The following is a 14,201-nucleotide window of genomic DNA, read 5'->3' as shown; positions in this document are numbered from 1 at the left end:
ACCTGCCTTTCCTGTTCCTCCTTGCTTGTGATTCTTCTCTGTTGGTTTCCTGGCCCTGCTGCAGCTTCTTGAACTACTTGTCGCTGCTTCGTATTGACCCTGGCTTACTGACTACTCTTCCGCTCTGCGTTTGGTACCTCGTACACTCTTGGTTTGACTCGGCTTGTTCACTACTCTCCTGCTCTGCGTTTGGCACCTCGTACCCTCCTGGTTTGACTCGGCTCGCTTACTACTCTTGTTGCTCACGGTGTTGCCGTGGGCAACTGCCCCGTTTCCCTTTGTTCTGTGTTTCCTTGTCTGGTTGTCTGTCGTGCACTTACTGAGTGTAGGGACCGTAGCCCAGTTGTACCCCGTCGCCTAGGGCGGGTCGTTGCAAGTAGGCAGGGACTGAGTGGCGGGTAGATTAGGGCTCACTTGTCTGTTTCCCTATCCCTGTCATTACAGTACTCTTATGTGTCGAAGTACAGAACTGATAACAGCGAGAGTTAGATGACAATGCTACTGCGTGTGCTGCATCTCTCTATGTCATTGATAGGACAACTTTATCTTTCACCTTGTTTCTTGGCTCCAACAATATTCTTAAATTTAATGTGGACACAAAATTTTCCCCAACATCATTTGGCTCCATATCTGCCGCATTAACCAGGGATTGGTTATAAATGCCAGGACAGGTTTTATTTCTAAAAATTCATCAAACAGTGATTCAGCGGAGATCAGCCGGTTGACAGATAGCGCACGTTAGGGCTTTATAGCCCACAGCCTCCGAATCGAGTGAAGTGTCTGATAGAAATAAAGTGAGCAAATATATTGAAGGTCAACACAAAGGACTTGTGGGAAGATTTGTAAATAACAGAAATGTTTCCCTTCAGATTAAAGCAAAGAATTCTGCTCTTGTAAAGGATATAAAGTGTGTAGAGAAGGACAGGAAGACAAGAAATCCTCACGGAATTGCCAGATATTTACTAAGACGTAAGGTGGCTCCCAACAGATTCTTAATGTCCAAAATAGGTTTTTCACAATCAAAATATTTTTCTGTTCTTAAAGGTTTTGTCCATTTTAGAAAGTCTATGTCCATATATGATATCAGTCAATTGTGAGTTAATAGAAGGGGCCCCCTGTTCAGGATCCTCATCTATTGTTCAGAGTGGAGAGCGGTTACATAGAGTGTCTCTGGAGGACCTGTCCTGCCCTGTACAACACATTGATAAGAATGGGCACTGTGTAATACTTCATTTACCCTGGGGTGGTGCTGCAGTGAAACTGTTTTCCCCCACAGATTACAGCTGATCGCTGGGGTTCCCAGCAGGGGGTCAATTTGTGATCAGCTAATTTTCAATGGATCCCAAATAGGGATTGTCTAAAGTAAAGAACCTCTTTAATGAGAATACTCCTTCTTGATCAGTTGTAGCTAAGCACCAAGGACATATGTATTGTTCTGCTGTAATGATCTTTTTACACCTAGGCCTGTAACAAGGACAAGGGGGAATCCTCTACATCTAGAGAAAAAAAAAGGTGTCACCACCATCACAGACCAGGATTCTTTAATGTAAAAGCAGTGAGACAATGGAACTCTCTGCCACAGGATGTTGTGGTGGTTTATTATTTGAACAAATTCAGGAGGGGCCTTGATGCCTTTCATGAAAATTATAATATTACAAGTTATGACGCCTAGATTCTGGAGATGGGATGTTGATCCAGTGATTTATTCTAAATTTCCATATTTGTGAGGAATTTTTACCCTAATGCGGCAATTGTCATTAACCTCATGGGGATTTTGCCTTCCTCTGGATTAACACGGTAGAATTATAGGTTGGACTTGATTGACCTTTGTCTTTTTTCAACCTTATCAACTATGTAACTATGTAACTATGTAACTATGTGACTGTAACTATGTAACTCTGTAACTATGTAACTATGTAACTATATAACTATATAACTATATAACTATATAACTATGTAACTGTATAACTATGCAACTATGTAACTATATAACTATATAACTATGTAACTATATAACTATATAACTATGTAACTATATAACTATGTAACTATATAACTATGTAACTATATAACTATGTAACTATATAACTATGTAATTGTGTAACTGTGTAACTATATAACTATGTAACTATGTAACTATATAACTATGTAACTATGTAACTATATAACTATGTAACAATGTAACTATGTAACTATATAACTATGTAACTATATAACTATGTAACTATGCAACTATATAACTATGTAACTATGTAACTCTATAACTATGTAACTATATAACTATGTAAGTATATAACTATGTAACTATATAACTATGTAACTATATAACTATATAAATCTGTAACTATATAACTGTATAACTATGTAACTATGTAACTATATAACTATGTAACTATATAACTATGTAACTATGTAAATATATAATTATGTAACTATGTAACTATGTAAATATATAACTATGTAACTATATAACTATGTAAGCATGTAACTATATTACTATGCAACAATATAACTATGTAACTATGTAAATCTATAACTATGTAACTATATAACTACGTAACTATATAACTATGTAACTATATAACTATATAACTATGTAACTATATAACTATGTAACTTTATAACTATGTAACTGTGTAACTATATAACTATGCAACTATATAACTATGTAACTTTATAACTATGTAACTATATAACTATGTAACTATGCAACTATATAACTATGTAACTATGTAACTCTATAACTATGTAACTATATAACTATGTAACTATATAACTATGTAACTATATAACTATATAAATCTGTAACTATATAACTGTATAACTATGTAACTATATAACTATATAACTATGTAACTGTGTAACTATGTAACTATGTAACTATGTAACTATATAACTATGTAATTATGTAACTATGTAACTATATAACTATATAACTATATAACTATGTAACTATATAACTATGTAACTATATAACTATATAACTATGTAACTATGTAACTATATAACTATGTAACTATATAACTATGTAACTATGTAACTATATAACTATGTAACTATATAACTATGTAACTAGGTAACTATGTAACTAGGTAACTATATAACTATATAACTATATAACTATATAACTATGTAACTATATAACTATGTAACTATATAACTATATAACTGTGTAACTGTGTAACTGTGTAACTATATAACTATGTAACTGTGTAACTGCGTAACTATATAACTATGTAACTGTGTAACTATATAACTATGTAACTGTATAACTATGTAACAATGTAACTATATAACTATGTAACTATATAACTATGTAACTATGTAACTATGTAACTATGTAACTATATAACTATGTAACTCTATAACTATATAACTATGTAACTATGTAACTATATAGCTATGTAACTATATAACGATGTAACTATATAACTATATAAATCTGTAACTATATAACTGTATAACTATGTAACTATATAACTATGTAACTATATAACTATGTAACTGTGTAACTATGTAACTATGTAACTATGTAATTATGTAACTATATAACTATATAACTATGTAACTATATAACTATGTAACTATATAACTATATAACTATGTAACTATATAACTATGTAACTATATAACTATGTAACTATGTAACTATGTAACTATGTAACTATATAACTATGTAACTGTGTAACTATGTAACTATGTAACTATGTAATTATGTAACTATATAACTATATAACTATATAACTATGTAACTATGTAACTATATAACTATATAACTATATAACTATGTAACTATATAACTATGTAACTATGTAACTATATAACTATGTAACTATATAACTATGTAACTAGGTAACTATGTAACTATATAACTATATAACTATGTAACTATATAACTATGTAACTATATAACTATATAACTATGTAACTGTGTAACTGTGTAACTATATAACTATGTAACTGTGTAACTGTGTAACTATATAACTATGTAACTGTGTAACTATATAACTATGTAACTGTATAACTATGTAACAATGTAACTATATAACTATGTAACTATATAACTATGTAACTCTATAACTATGTAACTATATAACTATGTAACTCTATAACTATATAACTATGTAACTATGTAACTATATAGCTATGTAACTATATAACGATGTAACTATATAACTATGTAACTATGTAACTATGTAACTATGTAACTATATAACTATGTAACTGTATAACTATGTAAATCTGTAACTATTTAACTCTGTAACTATATAACTATGTAACTATATAACTATGTAACTGTATAACTATATAACTATGTAACTATATAACTATGTAAGCATGTAACTATATTACTATGCAACAATATAACTATGTAACTATGTAAATCTATAACTATGTAACTATATAACTACGTAACTATATAACTATGTAACTATATAACTATATAACTATGTAACTATATAACTATGTAACTTTATAACTATGTAACTATATAACTATGTAACTATGCAACTATATAACTATGTAACTATGTAACTCTATAACTATGTAACTATATAACTATGTAACTATATAACTATGTAACTATATAACTATATAAATCTGTAACTATATAACTGTATAACTATGTAACTATATAACTATGTAACTATATAACTATGTAACTGTGTAACTATGTAACTATGTAACTATGTAACTATATAACTATATAACTATGTAATTATGTAACTATGTAACTATATAACTATATAACTATATAACTATGTAACTATGTAACTAAATAACTATGTAACTATATAACTATATAACTATGTAACTATGTAACTATATAACTATGTAACTATATAACTATGTAACTATGTAACTATATAACTATGTAACTATATAACTATGTAAGTATATAACTATGTAACTATATAACTATGTAACTATATAACTATATAAATCTGTAACTATATAACTGTATAACTATGTAACTATGTAACTATATAACTATGTAACTATATAACTATGTAACTATGTAAATATATAATTATGTAACTATGTAACTATGTAAATATATAACTATGTAACTATATAACTATGTAAGCATGTAACTATATTACTATGCAACAATATAACTATGTAACTATGTAAATCTATAACTATGTAACTATATAACTACGTAACTATATAACTATGTAACTATATAACTATATAACTATGTAACTATATAACTATGTAACTTTATAACTATGTAACTGTGTAACTATATAACTATGCAACTATATAACTATGTAACTTTATAACTATGTAACTATATAACTATGTAACTATGCAACTATATAACTATGTAACTATGTAACTCTATAACTATGTAACTATATAACTATGTAACTATATAACTATGTAACTATATAACTATATAAATCTGTAACTATATAACTGTATAACTATGTAACTATATAACTATATAACTATGTAACTGTGTAACTATGTAACTATGTAACTATGTAACTATATAACTATGTAATTATGTAACTATGTAACTATATAACTATATAACTATATAACTATGTAACTATATAACTATGTAACTATATAACTATATAACTATGTAACTATGTAACTATATAACTATGTAACTATATAACTATGTAACTATGTAACTATATAACTATGTAACTATATAACTATGTAACTAGGTAACTATGTAACTAGGTAACTATATAACTATATAACTATATAACTATATAACTATGTAACTATATAACTATGTAACTATATAACTATATAACTGTGTAACTGTGTAACTGTGTAACTATATAACTATGTAACTGTGTAACTGCGTAACTATATAACTATGTAACTGTGTAACTATATAACTATGTAACTGTATAACTATGTAACAATGTAACTATATAACTATGTAACTATATAACTATGTAACTATGTAACTATGTAACTATGTAACTATATAACTATGTAACTCTATAACTATATAACTATGTAACTATGTAACTATATAGCTATGTAACTATATAACGATGTAACTATATAACTATATAAATCTGTAACTATATAACTGTATAACTATGTAACTATATAACTATGTAACTATATAACTATGTAACTGTGTAACTATGTAACTATGTAACTATGTAATTATGTAACTATATAACTATATAACTATGTAACTATATAACTATGTAACTATATAACTATATAACTATGTAACTATATAACTATGTAACTATATAACTATGTAACTATGTAACTATGTAACTATGTAACTATATAACTATGTAACTGTGTAACTATGTAACTATGTAACTATGTAATTATGTAACTATATAACTATATAACTATATAACTATGTAACTATGTAACTATATAACTATATAACTATATAACTATGTAACTATATAACTATGTAACTATGTAACTATATAACTATGTAACTATATAACTATGTAACTAGGTAACTATGTAACTATATAACTATATAACTATGTAACTATATAACTATGTAACTATATAACTATATAACTATGTAACTGTGTAACTGTGTAACTATATAACTATGTAACTGTGTAACTGTGTAACTATATAACTATGTAACTGTGTAACTATATAACTATGTAACTGTATAACTATGTAACAATGTAACTATATAACTATGTAACTATATAACTATGTAACTCTATAACTATGTAACTATATAACTATGTAACTCTATAACTATATAACTATGTAACTATGTAACTATATAGCTATGTAACTATATAACGATGTAACTATATAACTATGTAACTATGTAACTATGTAACTATGTAACTATATAACTATGTAACTGTATAACTATGTAAATCTGTAACTATTTAACTCTGTAACTATATAACTATGTAACTATATAACTATGTAACTGTATAACTATATAACTATGTAACTATATAACTATGTAAGCATGTAACTATATTACTATGCAACAATATAACTATGTAACTATGTAAATCTATAACTATGTAACTATATAACTACGTAACTATATAACTATGTAACTATATAACTATATAACTATGTAACTATATAACTATGTAACTTTATAACTATGTAACTATATAACTATGTAACTATGCAACTATATAACTATGTAACTATGTAACTCTATAACTATGTAACTATATAACTATGTAACTATATAACTATGTAACTATATAACTATATAAATCTGTAACTATATAACTGTATAACTATGTAACTATATAACTATGTAACTATATAACTATGTAACTGTGTAACTATGTAACTATGTAACTATGTAACTATATAACTATATAACTATGTAATTATGTAACTATGTAACTATATAACTATATAACTATATAACTATGTAACTATGTAACTAAATAACTATGTAACTATATAACTATATAACTATGTAACTATGTAACTATATAACTATGTAACTATATAACTATGTAACTATGTAACTATATAACTATGTAACTATATAACTATGTAACTATATAACTATGTAACTAGGTAACTATATAACTATATAACTATATAACTATATAACTATGTAACTATATAACTATATAACTATGTAACTGTGTAACTGTGTAACTATATAACTATGTAACTGTGTAACTGCGTAACTATATAACTATGTAACTGTGTAACTATATAACTATGTAACTGTATAACTATGTAACAATGTAACTATATAACTATGTAACTATATAACTATTTAACTATGTAACTATGTAACTATGTAACTATGTAACTATATAACTATGTAACTCTATAACTATATAACTATGTAACTATGTAACTATATAGCTATGTAACTATATAACGATGTAACTATATAACTATATAAATCTGTAACTATATAACTGTATAACTATGTAACTATATAACTATGTAACTATATAACTATGTAACTGTGTAACTATGTAACTATGTAACTATGTAATTATGTAACTATATAACTATATAACTATATAACTATGTAACTATATAACTATGTAACTATATAACTATATAACTATGTAACTATATAACTATGTAACTATATAACTATGTAACTATGTAACTATATAACTATGTAACTATATAACTATGTAACTATATAACTATGTAACTAGGTAACTATATAACTATATAACTATGTAACTATATAACTATGTAACTATATAACTATATAACTATGTAACTGTGTAACTGTGTAACTATATAACTATGTAACTGTGTAACTGTGTAACTGTGTAACTATATAACTATGTAACTGTGTAACTATATAACTATGTAACTGTATAACTATGTAACAATGTAACTATATAACTATGTAACTATATAACTATGTAACTATGTAACTCTATAACTATGTAACTATATAACTATGTAACTCTATAACTATATAACTATGTAACTATGTAACTATATAGCTATGTAACTATATAACGTTGTAACTATATAACTATGTAACTATGTAACTATGTAACTATGTAACTATATAACTATGTAACTGTATAACTATGTAAATCTGTAACTATTTAACTCTGTAACTATATAACTATGTAACTATATAACTATGTAACTGTGTAACTATATAACTATGTAACTATATAACTATGTAACTATGTAACTATATAACTATGTAACTATATAACTATATAACTATGTAACTATATAACTATGTAACTGTGTAACTATATAACTATGTAACTATATAACTATGTAACTATATAACTATGTAACTATGCAACTATATTACTATGTAACTATGTAACTCTATAACTATGTAACTATGTAAGTATATAACTATGTAACTATATAACTATGTAACTATATAACTATATAAATCTGTAACTATATAACTGTATAACTATGTAACTATGTAACTATATAACTATGTAACTATATAACTATGTAACTATGTAAATATATAACTATGTAACTATGTAACTATGTAAATAAATAACTATGTAACTATATAACTATGTAAGTATGTAACTATATAACTATGCAACAATATAACTATGTAACTATGTAACTCTATAACTATGTAACTATATAACTACATAACTATATAACTATGTAAATATGTAACTATATAACTATGTAACTATATAACTATGTAACTATATAACTATGTAACTATGTAACTCTATAACTATGTAACTATATAACTACATAACTATATAACTATGTAAATATGTAACTATATAACTATGTAACTATATAACTACATAACTATATAACTATGTAACTATATAACTATGTAACTATGTAACTATATAACTATGTAACTATATAACTATGTAACTATATAACTATATAACTTTGTAACTATGTAATTATAAAACGATGTAACTATTTAACTATATAACTATGTAACTATATAACTATATAACTTCATAACTATGTAACTATATAATTATGTAACTATGTAACTATATAACTATGTAAATATATAACTATATAACTATGTAACTGTGTAACTGTGTAACTATATAACTATGTAACTGTGTAACTGCGTAACTATATAACTATGTAACTGTGTAACTATATAACTATGTAACTGTATAACTATGTAACAATGTAACTATATAACTATGTAACTATATAACTATTTAACTATGTAACTATGTAACTATGTAACTATGTAACTATATAACTATGTAACTCTATAAATATATAACTATGTAACTATGTAACTATATAGCTATGTAACTATATAACGATGTAACTATATAACTATATAAATCTGTAACTATATAACTGTATAACTATGTAACTATATAACTATGTAACTATATAACTATGTAACTGTGTAACTATGTAACTATGTAACTATGTAATTATGTAACTATATAACTATATAACTATATAACTATGTAACTATATAACTATGTAACTATATAACTATATAACTATGTAACTATATAACTATGTAACTATATAACTATGTAACTATGTAACTATATAACTATGTAACTATATAACTATGTAACTATATAACTATGTAACTAGGTAACTATATAACTATATAACTATGTAACTATATAACTATGTAACTATATAACTATATAACTATGTAACTGTGTAACTGTGTAACTATATAACTATGTAACTGTGTAACTGTGTAACTGTGTAACTATATAACTATGTAACTGTGTAACTATATAACTATGTAACTGTATAACTATGTAACAATGTAACTATATAACTATGTAACTATATAACTATGTAACTATGTAACTCTATAACTATGTAACTATATAACTATGTAACTCTATAACTATATAACTATGTAACTATGTAACTATATAGCTATGTAACTATATAACGTTGTAACTATATAACTATGTTGCTATGTAACTATGTAACTATGTAACTATATAACTATGTAACTGTATAACTATGTAAATCTGTAACTATTTAACTCTGTAACTATATAACTATGTAACTATATAACTATGTAACTGTATAACTATATAACTATGTAACTATATAACTATATAACTATGTAACTATATAACTATGTAACTATATAACTATATAACTATGTAACTATATAACTATGTAACTGTGTAACTATATAACTATGTAACTATATAACTATGTAACTATATAACTATGTAACTATGCAACTATATTACTATGTAACTATGTAACTCTATAACTATGTAACTATGTAAGTATATAACTATGTAACTATATAACTATGTAACTATATAACTATATAAATCTGTAACTATATAACTGTATAACTATGTAACTATGTAACTATATAACTATGTAACTATATAACTATGTAACTATGTAAATATATAACTATGTAACTATGTAACTATGTAAATAAATAACTATGTAACTATATAACTATGTAAGTATGTAACTATATAACTATGCAACAATATAACTATGTAACTATGTAACTCTATAACTATGTAACTATATAACTACATAACTATATAACTATGTAAATATGTAACTATATAACTATGTAACTATATAACTATGTAACTATATAACTATGTAACTATGTAACTCTATAACTATGTAACTATATAACTACATAACTATATAACTATGTAAATATGTAACTATATAACTATGTAACTATATAACTACATAACTATATAACTATGTAACTATATAACTATGTAACTATGTAACTATATAACTATGTAACTATATAACTATATAACTTTGTAACTATGTAATTATAAAACGATGTAACTATTTAACTATATAACTATGTAACTATATAACTATATAACTTCATAACTATGTAACTATATAATTATGTAACTATGTAACTATATAACTATGTAAATATATAACTATATAACTATGTAACTGTGTAACTGTGTAACTATATAACTATGTAACTGTGTAACTGCGTAACTATATAACTATGTAACTGTGTAACTATATAACTATGTAACTGTATAACTATGTAACAATGTAACTATATAACTATGTAACTATATAACTATTTAACTATGTAACTATGTAACTATGTAACTATGTAACTATATAACTATGTAACTCTATAACTATATAACTATGTAACTATGTAACTATATAGCTATGTAACTATATAACGATGTAACTATATAACTATATAAATCTGTAACTATATAACTGTATAACTATGTAACTATATAACTATGTAACTATATAACTATGTAACTGTGTAACTATGTAACTATGTAACTATGTAATTATGTAACTATATAACTATATAACTATATAACTATGTAACTATATAACTATGTAACTATATAACTATATAACTATGTAACTATATAACTATGTAACTATATAACTATGTAACTATGTAACTATATAACTATGTAACTATATAACTATGTAACTATATAACTATGTAACTAGGTAACTATATAACTATATAACTATGTAACTATATAACTATGTAACTATATAACTATATAACTATGTAACTGTGTAACTGTGTAACTATATAACTATGTAACTGTGTAACTGTGTAACTGTGTAACTATATAACTATGTAACTGTGTAACTATATAACTATGTAACTGTATAACTATGTAACAATGTAACTATATAACTATGTAACTATATAACTATGTAACTATGTAACTCTATAACTATGTAACTATATAACTATGTAACTCTATAACTATATAACTATGTAACTATGTAACTATATAGCTATGTAACTATATAACGTTGTAACTATATAACTATGTAACTATGTAACTATGTAACTATGTAACTATATAACTATGTAACTGTATAACTATGTAAATCTGTAACTATTTAACTCTGTAACTATATAACTATGTAACTATATAACTATGTAACTGTATAACTATATAACTATGTAACTATATAACTATATAACTATGTAACTATATAACTATGTAACTATATAACTATATAACTATGTAACTATATAACTATGTAACTGTGTAACTATATAACTATGTAACTATATAACTATGTAACTATATAACTATGTAACTATGCAACTATATTACTATGTAACTATGTAACTCTATAACTATGTAACTATGTAAGTATATAACTATGTAACTATATAACTATGTAACTATATAACTATATAAATCTGTAACTATATAACTGTATAACTATGTAACTATGTAACTATATAACTATGTAACTATATAACTATGTAACTATGTAAATATATAACTATGTAACTATGTAACTATGTAAATAAATAACTATGTAACTATATAACTATGTAAGTATGTAACTATATAACTATGCAACAATATAACTATGTAACTATGTAACTCTATAACTATGTAACTATATAACTACATAACTATATAACTATGTAAATATGTAACTATATAACTATGTAACTATATAACTATGTAACTATATAACTATGTAACTATGTAACTCTATAACTATGTAACTATATAACTACATAACTATATAACTATGTAAATATGTAACTATATAACTATGTAACTATATAACTACATAACTATATAACTATGTAACTATATAACTATGTAACTATGTAACTATATAACTATGTAACTATATAACTATGTAACTATATAACTATATAACTTTGTAACTATGTAATTATAAAACGATGTAACTATTTAACTATATAACTATGTAACTATATAACTATATAACTTCATAACTATGTAACTATATAATTATGTAACTATGTAACTATATAACTATGTAAATATATAACTATGTAACTATATAACTATATAACTATGTAACTATATAACTATGTAACTATATAACTATATAACTATGTAACTATATAACTATGTAACTGTGTAACTATATAACTATGTGACTATATAACTATGTAACTATGTAACTATATAACTATGTAACTATGTAACTATATAACTATATATCTATGTAACTATATAACTATGTAACTGTGTAACTATATAACTGTGTAACTATATAACTATGTAACTATATAACTATATAACTATGTAACTATATAACTATGTAACTGTGTAACTATATAACTATGTAACTATATAACTATGTAACTATATAACTATATAACTATGTAACTGTGTAACTATATAACTATGTAACTATATAACTATATAACTATGTAACTATATAACTATATAACTATGTAACTATATAACTATGTAACTATATAACTATGTAACTATATAACTATATAACTATGTAACTGTGTAACTATATAACTATGTAACTATATAACTACATAACTATGTAACTATATAATTATGTAACTATATAACTATGTAACTATATCATTATGTAACTAGAACTATGTAACTATATAACTATATAACTATGTAACTATATAATTATGTAACTATATAACTATGTAACTATATAATTATGTAACTATATAACTATGTAACTATATAACTATGTAACTATGTAACTATGTAACTATGTAACTTTGTAACTCTATAACTATGTAACAATATAACAGTGTAACTATATAACTATGTAACTATATAACTATGTAACTATATAATTATGTAACTATATAACTCTGTAACTATATAACTATGTAACTATATAACTATGTAACTATATAACTATATAACTATGTAACTGTGTAACTGTGTAACTATATAACTATGTAACTGTGTAATTGTGTAACTATATAACTATGTAACTGTGTAACTATATAACTATGTAACTGTATAACTATGTAACAA

Source organism: Rhinoderma darwinii, chromosome 6 (genome assembly GCF_050947455.1).
Source record: "Rhinoderma darwinii isolate aRhiDar2 chromosome 6, aRhiDar2.hap1, whole genome shotgun sequence".
In the NCBI taxonomy this organism is placed as follows: Eukaryota; Metazoa; Chordata; class Amphibia; order Anura; family Rhinodermatidae; genus Rhinoderma; species Rhinoderma darwinii.
This window is presented reverse-complemented; position numbering follows the sequence as displayed.